Source organism: Hyperolius riggenbachi, chromosome 12 (genome assembly GCF_040937935.1).
Source record: "Hyperolius riggenbachi isolate aHypRig1 chromosome 12, aHypRig1.pri, whole genome shotgun sequence".
Classification (NCBI taxonomy): Eukaryota; Metazoa; Chordata; class Amphibia; order Anura; family Hyperoliidae; genus Hyperolius; species Hyperolius riggenbachi.
In genome coordinates, this window is record NC_090657.1 from 205,872,607 (window position 1) to 205,884,395 (window position 11,789).

General features: G+C 45.1%; 1 pseudogene; it reads left to right on the forward strand.

The window, feature by feature from the left end:
* The first annotated feature begins 1,427 nt into the window (after nucleotides 1-1,427).
* Nucleotides 1,428-2,480, forward strand: LOC137541033 (forkhead box protein J1.2-like; annotated as a pseudogene).
* Nucleotides 2,481-11,789: the final 9,309 nt, after the last annotated feature.

The following is an 11,789-nucleotide window of genomic DNA, read 5'->3' on the forward strand; positions in this document are numbered from 1 at the left end:
GGGATGAAGTTATGGCTGATTAAAGAGAGTTTGAAGCGAGAATAAATCTCGCTTCAGACCTCATAAATAGCAGGGGCACGTGTGCCCCTGCTAAAACGCCGCTATAGCGCGGCTTAACGGGGGTCCCTTCACCCCCAAATCCTCCTCGATACACCCGGGGAACGCTTCCTGGTTGGGGCAGTGCTAACCGCCGCAGCCCTGCCCCACGCGCGTCTGTCAGCGCGCATCTCCGCCTCTCCCCCGCCGCTCTCAGTCTTCCTTCACTGAGAGGGGCGGGGGAGAGGCGGCAATGCGCCGCTGACAGACGCGACTGGAGGCAGGGCTGCAGCCGTTAGCCCTGCCTCCAGGAAGCAATAAATCTGCGACCAAGTGTTGCAGTGGTCGGTTTGGGGGCGAAGGGACCCCAGTTAAGCCCCGCTATAGCGGCGGTTTAGCAGGGGCACACGTGCCCCTGCTATTTATGAGCTCTGAAGCGAGATTTATTCTCGCTTCAGAGTCTCTTTAAAAAGGGACATTGCTAAAACGTCAAACTTTTACAGGGAAAACAAGGTCTGGATGCGAAGTGGTTAAGTGTATAAATGTGCCCCCCCCCCCCCCCGCATGTTCATTCTTACATTACCTGTGCTGTGTTGCCCACCGTGCAGTGCCCATCCATCTTCCGATTCTCTTCTGTTTGGGCCTCACGCCACCGGTGTTTAGCGCGTGCTGCATGCCATGTTGCAGGGTCCGGAAATGAAGGGATATCTCTGCACTTAGGGCATTGACAGCAGTAAACATTAGAGATAAGCAATTCTTCTAGCAGACTTCAAGGAGAATTTGCAAAAAAACAGATTCATGTATCAGGTGTTTGAATTATACATATCTGACTGACTGTCTCAGTCACATGACCATGTCTCATTTTTGTTTCCTGTATAGGATGACCATGGCTAGCAAATCAGAGAGGTGAAAATCAATCGCCTGATATATTGCTCATTTGCTTCTGTATGACTACTCTTTGCAGCAGAATGCTGCCATCGCCATTTCATTTTTAACAATGCACAATACCTGGCTGTCCTGCTGATCCTCTGCCTCTAATACTTTTAGTCATAGATGCTGAACAGGCATGCAGGTCAGACGTTTGACGGCATTTGCTGCATGCTTGTTTCCGGTGTGTGCTTCAGACACTACTGATGCATAAAGATCAGCAGGATGCCAGGGAACTGGTTTTGTTTATAAGGTTATAAGGAAATAAATATGGCAGCCTCCATATCCCTCTCCCACTTCATGTGCTTCAAAGGAAACCTGAGGTGTATGACTATGGGGGCTGTAAACCCCAAATGTGGACAATACACCGGTACAAATTAAACCCTTTCTCCCCACCCCAAGTACCGTTCTAATCCTGTATGTTTGATTTACAGATCTGGTCATTTACGCTCTCTTGGAGGACCATGATGGTCCTATCAACGCATCACCAGTCCCTGTCTCTTATGGAGAAGGACAATAGCCGAGAGGATGACAGTCTAACTAACCTCCAGTGGCTTCAGGACTTTTCCATTCGGAGTTCAGACTTGTCCTTCATTGCCACTTCATGTCCCCCTCCTAATTCTCACCCTTCCCAGGGTCCATGCAGCCCCACAACTGGAGGCATGGCCTCCTGCCAGGCCCCTCCTAATGAGAAGCAGAAAACTACAGGGAGCAACGCATGGCAAAGATACCAGAACCCACCCCCACGTGAAGCCACCATATTCCTATGCCAGCCTTATCTGGATGGCTGTTGAGGTAAGCCAGCCGAGGAAGCTGATCCTGTCTGCCATATACAACTGGATCACTCAGAACTTCTGCTACTACCGGCACGCTGACCCCAGCTGGCAGAATCCCATAAGTCACAACCTTTCTCTAAACAAGTGCTTCATGAAGGTCCTTGGAGGAAAGGACGAGCCTGGCAAAGGTGGATTTTGGAAGATAAACTCCCGATATGCAGACATTTTTGTAAATGGAGTACTGAAGAGAAGGATGCCAGCCTCTCACCTTGAACCCCCATGGTGTAGCAAGGTGAATCTCCACCCCCTTTACTAGGCTTCTTCCTGAACAAATAGCCATCAATCCCAGCAGCCTCGGAGACCGGAATCCCGTTCTTTCAGCTCCAAGAGCCCCTGAAAGACATGGAGATAACCTCTTTTCTGCTGAAAATCCTTTGAATGGCAGCAACTTTGAGGATCTAGAGCTACAGACTGCCTTAATATTCATGTGGTGGGAAGGAGACATGGGCTCTCCAGGTCCTAATGCTTCAGTGGTAACCAACCTCGGACTACATCTGGTTCAGCTGGAGCCTGCCATATGGTTTTTGCCTGCTGATCACCACCCAACGTGGCAAAAGTTAAAAGAAGAACCTGCGGCAGACCAGTGGTTCCATGATGGTGGTCATGCTGAAGACGTTTTTTTATGAGTGTCCACCTTGGAAACGGGCAGAAACATTGTTAAAACCTTTGAACACGGACTAAAGCTTAACAGTTATTACTAACAATATTGTCATACAACATTTTAAGAGAACCAATTAATATACATGCGGACCTGAAGTATTTGACAGCCATAAGCCCTGCCAAGGTTATACTGTAGGATTGGACATTGTACGTTGGTCCTAGTCTCAAGTGTGACCAAACAAGACTCCTGGTTGTGAAGGCTAGAGGCGGAGAGCTGTTTTTGTACCTCTTTCCTCGGTGCAAAGGGCCTCTTAGCCATACCCATGCCTCCATGTTGGTGAATGTTTCTTAGAAGATCCTTGGACTCTGAATGTTGGGCTAACAATTTAGAGAAGTATGAACGCATCTTTGGGAATTTGGACCGACAAGGACATTTTAACACATTGCCATGTGGCAGGAATATATTTTTACATGTTCTTTAAAATAATAGAATATTGTCAAATAATGCAGGTGATAAGAGGCTTTCCATACATTGAAGTATCTGTGCAGCTACTAATATGTGAAGAATATATGGGTTTATTGTGATTTGAAGGATAGTTGGCTTCAGATGTGAACTCTATGGCCAATGTGGCCGGTTAAGAATAAAGAAAGAAGAAATAAAAAAGTTATTTATTGCCTTTCAAAACTAAAAACAACAACAACAAAAAAGTCATAGCTGGATCATATACTAAAGATTAACAGAAAAGACTGAAAAGGCCACTAAGCCGGGCAACAACTGTCAAAAACAAAAAAATACATTCACAAGCTCTTCAGTCTTCCAACAAATAAATGCATGATGGCTCTCAAATTTACCAAATTACATTATAGTTTTTCTCTTGATGGATATAGGATTAGTCATCTACAGCGGAGGAAATAATTATTTGACCCCCTCACTTATTTTGTAAGTTTGTCTAATGACAAAGAAATGAAAAGTCTCAGAACAGTACCATTTCAATGGTAGGTTTATTTTAACAGTGGCAGATAGCACATCAAAAGGAAAATCGAAAAAATAACCTTAAATAAAAGATAGCAACTGATTTGCATTTCATTGAGTGAAATAAGTTTTTGAACCCCTACCAACCATTAAGAGTTCTGGCTCCCACAGAGTGGTTAGACACTTCTACTCAATCAGTCACCCTCATTAAGGACACCTGTCTTAACTAGTCACCTGTATAAAAGACACCTGTCCACAGAATCAATCAATCAAGCAGACTCCCAACTCTCCAACATGGGAAAGACCAAAGAGCTGTCCAAGGATGTCAGAGACAAAATTGTAGACCTGCACAAGGCTGGAATGGGCTACAAAACCATTAGCAAGAAACTGGGAGAGAAGGTGACAACTGTTGGTGCGATTGTTCGAAAATGGAAGGAGCACAAAATGACCATCAATTGACCTCGCTCTGGGGCTCCACGCAAGATCTCACCTCGTGGGGTGTCAATGGTTCTGAGAAAGGTGAAAAAGCATCCTAGAACTACACGGGAGGAGTTAGTGAATGACCTCAAATTAGCAGGGACCACAGTCACCAAGAAAACCATTGAAAACACATTACACCGCAATGGATTAAAATCCTGCAGGGCTCGCAAGGTCCCCCTGCTCAAGAAGGCATATGTGCAGGCCCGTCTGAAGTTTGCCAATGAACACCTGAATGATTCTGTGAGTGACTGGGAGAAGGTGCTGTGGTCTGATGAGACCAAAATAGAGCTCTTTGGCATTAACTCAACTCGCTATGTTTGGAGGAAGAAAAATGCTGCCTATGACCCCCAAAACACCGTCCCCACCGTCAAGCATGGGGGTGGAAACATTTTGCTTTGGGGGTGTTTTTCTGCTAAGGGCACAGGACAACTTAATCGCATTAACGGGAAAATGGACGGAGCAATGTATAGTGAAATCCTGAACGACAACCTCCTTCCCTCTGCCAGGAAACTGAAAATGGGTCGTGGATGGGTGTTCCAGCACGACAATGACCCAAAACATACAGCAAAGGCAACAAAGGAGTGGCTCAAGAAGAAGCACATTAAGGTCATGGAGTGGCCTAGTCAGTCTCCGGACCTTAATCCAATAGAAAACCTATGGAGGGAGCTCAAGCTCAGAGTTGCACAGAGACAGCCTCGAAACCTTAGGGATTAATCAATCAATTACAAGAAACGTTTGACCTCTGTGCTTGCAAACAAGGGTTTTTCCACTAAGTATTAAGTCTTTTATTGTTAGAGGGTTCAAAAACTTATTTCACTCAATGAAATGCAAATCAGTTGCTATCTTTTATTTAAGGTTATTTTTTCGATTTTCCTTTTGATGTGCTATCTGCCACTGTTAAAATAAACCTACCATTGAAATGATACTGTTCTGAGACTTTTCATTTCTTTGCCATTGGACAAACTTACAAAATCAGTGAGGGGTCAAATAATTATTTCTTCCACTGTATATATAAACAAAACCAAAAAGAATTACAAGAGATATTCAATTACTAGAGAGGACTTTCTAGAGAAATGTTCTCTATCTCATTGCAGGGTAATGTCACCCCTGTGCCACCAGCCTCCCTGTAGTATTCTGCCAGCAGGGACTCCCTCATCGACACATTTTATACACTGGTTTTAGATGACCTCCAAAAGCTCAACATGGATGGCCCTCTATCTACATCCAACCTTACTAGAAATGAAAAAAATAGCACTACAATCCCTAAAAAGGAACCATGATTTGGTTATAAAATCAGCAGCTAAAGAGGGAGGGATAGTAATACTAAAAGCGGACTATCTGGAGGAAGCCCACAAACTCCTGGATGATACCAGACACTATAACAAACCTAACTCACACCCCACGCTTGAACAACGTAAAACATGCCCTCATCCAAATAAGCAACCATCTGTTCATGGCAAGAGACAGAGGAGAGTGCTCGATCCTCATACTGCTAGACCTTTCTGCAGCCTTTGCTACAGTTGATCATGACATCTTGATAAACAGGCTACAGGAATACTGCGGCATTGATGGCATAGTTCTTCAGTGGTTCCAATCCTCCTTGTGTGGCAGAACCCAAAAAGTGTCTATAGGGCCCTTCCTGTCCACCCCTGTACCACTTAAGTATGGGGTGCCCCAGGGCTCAATCCTCTCTCCCCTACTTTTCACGATTTACATGGTACCGCTTGGAAAACTAATCCAAAAACATGGCCTGACATACCACTGCTATGCGGACGACACCCACCTATATCTTTCCTTCAAGCCTGGTGTGACAGACCCAACTCTAACTATAAACGCCTGCTTACGTGAACTACAGAAATGGATGAATGACAACTGGCTGAAACTGAATGCAGACAAAACTGAACTCCTTCTGATTGGAGGGCAGCGCATGACAACAAAACAACTTAACTTGCAGTCTTCACCACTTGGAATAGGAGGCACGGATCTACACAGCTCTGATCATGTGCGTAGCCTGGGAGTTCTAATTGATGGGGATTTAAACTTCAGAACTCACATCTCTGCTGTGGTGAAATCATCCTATTTTTACCTTAAGAACATCGCAAAAATTAAGCACCTCATCCCCCCAGAAGATCTACCAACTTTAGTTCATGCCTTCATTACCTCCCGACTGGACTACTGCAATGCTCTCTACACTGGCCTTCCAAAAAAGGTCTTGTACCGCCTACAGCTGATACAGAATACTGCTACCAGACTGCTAACCAACCAACCCCGTCACTGCCACATAACGCCAGTCCTGCACTCCCTTCACTGGCTACCTATAGAATGGAGGGTCCTATTCAAGATCAGCCTACTGACATTTAAATCCCTGAATAATCTGGGCCCTGGATACATGAAAGATATGTTGCAGCTGCGTAGCAATCCCCACATTCTCAGATCCACAGGTTCTAATAATCTAGTTATACCCAGAGTCCACTTGGAAACTTTTGGTCCCAGAGCCTTCTGTCATGCTGCCCCTAAGTTTTGGAACTCCTTACCTCAACAGATCAGGACAGCTCCATCCCTGGACGTGTTTAAATCCAGACTGAAAACACACCTGTTCAGTCTGGCATTTGCAGAAATATAACTTTTGTTGTGTGAATACTTCATCCTACTACCAATTACTTAATGTGAGAGAGCCTAAGCGCTTTGAGTCCTATTGGGAGAAAAGCGCTATAGAAATGTTATTGTATTGTAAGACATTGAAAACCTTTTTAATAAGGCATTTAACCACTTGCATCTATCTGGACGGATCATTCCGTCCAGAATTACGCATACAGGGCTATCTGGACGGATAAGTTCGTCCAGCGGTTTTCATGCGTATGCGCGCGTACCCGCTGCTCGTTCACAGCGCGGCTGACTGTGCTGTGATTGGCTCAAGGGACCAGCCAGCAGCATACAAAAAAGCCATAGGTGAACCTCAAATAATGGATTGCTGTGTATCCAGTTTGTTATCAAATGACGTGTATGTGACCTAATTTTAATCATAATGAGTTGTAGAATAAATGTTGATGTGTCTTATAGCTTGAATCCCTGTCGCATAAAAAATAGTGACAAACCCATTCCAATTATAAAAAAGGTCATTTTTAAAGTTATGATCAAACTTGGGAAAGTTTTAGCAAAATTACACGAGTTGGTAGATTACAAAACACCCACTTTTGAATAGGCCTGTTTGTTATCTTTCCGTAATGGAGACTCAGCCTTTTTAATATGTATGCCATTAGGGTATTTTACTGTTTTATTATTTTTTTTTTGGGGGGGGGGGGGTTGCAAATGGGGGCTTGTAATTATTGCTAGGGTGCAATTGGAAAACAAGAAACACAACACAGAATAAATACACCTTTACTTCCAAATTGTAAAGGATAGCGGAGATACCGCCGCATGGCCAAGCGGCATAGCGGCTATCTCCGCATATCAGCCGACGGCCTCTGCCGTGCAGCTACATGCTGCTGCTTTGCCTGGTCCTTCTAGTGCACATAGATTGAGAGCTACGCGCGCACGCGCCAGGCGACAGGACCTTTATGCAAGTAAAAGGCGTCAGCTGATCAGCCGGTCAGCTGATTCCAGTAGTGCTCCGGATTGGCTGAGTGACTGGGGCGGCTGTGGAGCGCTTTGAGTATATATAGGACCTGCCTGTCAGTTGCTTGTTGTCTGCTGTTGCAAATGCTAACGTGCTAGCGCTCAGACCTTAGTCAGATCTTACAGTGTGTTAGAACCAGCCAGAGCTGGGATTTCTCACTTAGCCAGTTTCCGTTGATAGCTTAAAGTACTTATTGCATTGGGATATCTGTGTACTATTCTTTAGTCTAGATCCCAGGTGTTGAAACCTAGGACTTCACACCTAGACTAGGATATTGCTATATTGCTACAATCTATCTGTAATGATCCTCTGCTTTCCTGACTACTCCCCTGTTTGCCGATTCGGTACTTGTGCCTATCTGATTACTGTTCACTGCCTGAACCTTACTCTGAATCAGCCTTCCGTCTCTGTACCTTATCTGTCCGTACGTTGTTGACCCTGCTTGTCTGACCTTCCTATCCTCACTAGTGGGTCTAGCCATTAGTGAGGAATTTCTGAGAGCTGTCACCTACTCCCTAGGTGATCAGTCTTTGCAGCACTGTCTGCAACACTTGCTCCTCAAGTGTCTGCTAGCTGCAGTAGAGTCTTAATCACCCGCTCCTCGGGTGATCATCCTTGCAGCTCAGTCAGTGGTCCCTGCTCCTCAGGTGTCCACTGGCTGCAGTACAGTCTGAATCCCCTGCTCCTCAGGGGATCCCGGTCTGTAGTATAGTCTTAATCACCTGATCCTCAGGTGATCATCCTTGCAGCACAGTCAGTGGTCCCTGCTCCTCAGGTGTCCACTGGCTGCAGTACAGTCAGTGGTTCCTGCTCCTCAGGTGCTCAGTGACTGCAGTGCAGTCTGAATTCCCTGCTCCTCAGGGGATTCTTGGCTGCAGTATTGTCTGAATCTCCCGCTTCTCGGGAGATCTCCTCTTTCATTACTGTCGCACCAAAACACAATTCCACATTGGTTGTCCTGTGTCTGGCTATACTAGTATTATTGGTGATTCTGCAGGTCACCACATAATCAGGTATAGCATCTGTATTATTGTGATTCTGCAGATCACCAATCAGAAAAATCTGTGTTGCTGACACCAATTGTTACACAAATAATGTATTATCCCCATACATTGTACTAAGGACATAGTTTAAATATTTAGATAACCAGGATAAATGGGCAAATAATGTGGATTTTATGTACGGTAACTGTTAGGATTCCTCCTGTGACGTGTTCTGTCCATTGCAGGTGGAGCCGCAAATGGACAGTTCTGGTTTGTCAGTCTGCATTAGGTTGTGCATTCGCAGTGAGTCACTTTGTCACTTGCACTTGCTCTGCAGTTCTGGACAGCTCAGAATACTGTCATTATTGCACTGATGGTTTGCTGCTGCTGAGCTGCAGCCAGATAGCCCTGGATTTCCTGCATGATTGTTTAGTTCCTGACAAGAGTGAATGGGATCCTCCGTTTGAAAAATGGGAAATTGAAGCTTTGATTTATGAATTAGAGATTTATCGAGATTATTTCTATGAATTTTATACTGCTAAGAGCGACATGATTTTGTATGCATGCATTGAGTCTGCCTTTTCTTTGATTAGAAGGAATCTGTGTGTGCATGACATTGTGATTCCGCTAATGGATGCATGGAATGAGATCTTGAATGATCGCTATGGGAGTCAGTATGAGCAATACTCAGTAACCAATGCCAATTCGGTCTCTCCATTGCCCATGGCAACCGATCATTTATGTAGTCACACTAATTTTAGACATTCCATTTTTGATCCTGGGATGCTGAGAATTCCTAAGCAATTACCTTCTGTAAAGAAAAAAGCTAATTCTGTTCTGCCCCTAGCAATGACATCACCTGCTAGCTTTGTTTCCCTACAACCAGGAGGAGATGCACACCTTGCTTCTCTAACTCGTTATAATAGAGGCAAGAAGTATTTTCCGACTTTCTAGCAGAATTGCAAAATTTTGAATTCATGTTCTTTTTTCAGATCAGCTACAGCATTTCAGCAGTCCAGGTTTGTCTTATACCTGCTTGATAGCAAGATGAGAACTTGGGCTGAGGAAGTCGCTGATGAAAATGAGGTTTTTGATAACCCTCTGAAATTTGTTAACCTTCTTGCCGGTTATCCCGAGCTCAGGTCGGGGTAACCTGCGCAGAAGGATTTCTCCGGCCCCGCTGAACCGATTTTCAATTTTTTTTTTACTGCACGCAGCTAGCACTTTGCAAGCTGTGTGCATTTTCCGATCGCTGCCGCTCGGTGCCGATTCGCCGCTACCCGCCGCGCCGCCCCCCTCCCCACCTCCTGACCCCTTGCGCAGCCTGGCCAATCAGTGCCAGGCAGCGCTGAGGGGTGGATCGGGATTCCCTCTGACGTCCATGACGTCGGTGACGTCATCCCGCCGAAGCCCAGCAGGAAATCCGGTTGTGAACGGGATTTCCTGCTTACTCTGATCGCCAAAGCCGATCGGAGTGGGTAGGGAGATGCCGCTTATCAGAGGCTATCATGTAGCGAGCCCTGGGCTCGCTACATGATTTAAAAAAAAAAAAAAAAAGTGCTGCGCTGCTCCCTTGCCGTCAGAATTGGAACGGCAAGGGGGTTAAATTAATCGCAAAACATTTTGCCAGAAAATACAGCCTACTGATTTTTTTTTTGCTTCCTGCAAACCATATGATCCAGCAGACACCAAAAGATGCACCACATCAGTTCCTGAGTCTCAGCAAACATGTCTAGTAACCTCAGAACCCCAGCATCTGAATTTCCCAATTTTACAGTTGAATGGTGGTTCAGATGCGCAAACATTGTGTCCTGATCTTCCTGTTTCAACACCTCGCTCTAGTTCCATGAATAGTTCAGAGCATCTGTTATGTGAACCTGAAATCACAGAATCCTTGCCTTGTCCAAAAAATGTTACTGTAAATTTGCCCTGTACCATGAATTGTGCAGTAGATCTCTCCAATGAAGCTCAGGTCACAGAATCATTATGCTGTCCAGAAGGTGCTTCCATGGTTCTGCCCTGCAATATGGACTGTTCAGTGGCCCTGTCCAGTGAAGCTGAGGTCGCAGAGTCTTATGCTTCACCCAGTACTTTGGATACTTCAAACCATTTAGCAGAGGACTCGGAGGCACTGCTCATCAGCGGGTGTTGCAGTAATATTCACCTGTTTAGCAGTTGTCTTAGAATTACAGTCCACTCTAAATAAACTTGATGAATGTTTGTCCAGTGAAGCATTGTCCTAGTCAGAGAGTATTTTGGATACATTGCCCTTTACACAGTCTGATATTACTAAGGTTGTGGAATCCCTGTCCGATGTAACAGCCGGGGAACTCCAGCCCTGTCCTCTGAATTTTTCATAAGTCTTGCCCTGTAACATGGATAATTCTGATTCTCTGGTAAAAATAAGTCTCAGAATTTCAGTCCGGTTTAGTGAGTGTTCCTGACACCCTGCCTTGTATCTTGGAAAATTCTGATTCTCTGGCCGGTGTGGCAGAGGTTCCAGAGTTCCCTTCCTGTCCAGAGAGTCCCTCGGTTTTGCCCAGTTCAGTGGGGGTTGCTGCAAAACAGACTTGTTTTTCAGTTCCTTTGGAACTCTAATCGAATGTACTAGATGAGTCTCAGTCCGGTCCAGAGAAAGTTGTGGAATCCCTATCTAGTTTGGTGCATACATCAGAAGACTTGTCCTGCCTCGTTAATGAACATGATTTGTTAATAACCTTGCTAGAATCAGTGACGTTGAAGTCTGATTCTGTAGTGAGAGTCCGGTAGCTGTGAAGTCTAGTCATGATGATTTTCTGTAAGGAGAACGCCAGCGCATACCACTAAGGCTGCGTCTGAAATGACCACCAGCTCAGTGTGTAGAACCTAAATAGATTTTCTGCACACTTCGCATTCAATTCAGATGCAAATAATATGCAAATCTGCTACTACTTATCATGCAACCAGGAAACTCTGAAGGAGGGGCTGGGAGCAGCTAACCTGACAGTTACATAGTTACAAAGTTGAGGAAAGGTGGGGGGAAAGGCTGCGCATCCCTAAACACATGCTGCAATTGAATGGTTAAACGCACAGGCATACACCGCCTCTGCCAGACTGAAAAATGCATGCCCTGCATCCAAGACAAGTGCTAACATTTATCAAACTAGGAGGAACTTTAGCTTCCAATATGGTTTGCATGCAAAGTATATTATACTAGACACTTGCGCCACGGTGAGGCAGACCTCCGGGCAAGTGACTTAACTGCTCCCAAGGTTTTAAATTTAGGTTAGGTTAGATTTGCACGCTTGCATCCATTGGCTGATGCCAGAATAAAAGCCTGCTTCTCCTGTTAGACTGCA